We start from the raw sequence: 231 nt of genomic DNA on the forward strand, positions 1-231 counted from the left end.
AGGCTAACGATTGTGTCATAACCACTCGACTTGCCGTTGCATAGTCGACAAATCACCGTATTGCCAGGAGAAGCTCGCAGACAGTTTCGACTTCCATCAGCTGTTTAGGTTTAATTACTAATGTTAACTAGCATGTTAGTTAGTAGTAATTAGCCTGTGCCTATGTTATCTCCTAACATATACCTACGCTCGCCGTCTCTGCTGATTCGGAATGATTGAGATTTCTCTTGG

This window comes from Etheostoma spectabile, chromosome 10 (genome assembly GCF_008692095.1).
Source record: "Etheostoma spectabile isolate EspeVRDwgs_2016 chromosome 10, UIUC_Espe_1.0, whole genome shotgun sequence".
In the NCBI taxonomy this organism is placed as follows: domain Eukaryota; kingdom Metazoa; phylum Chordata; class Actinopteri; order Perciformes; family Percidae; genus Etheostoma; species Etheostoma spectabile.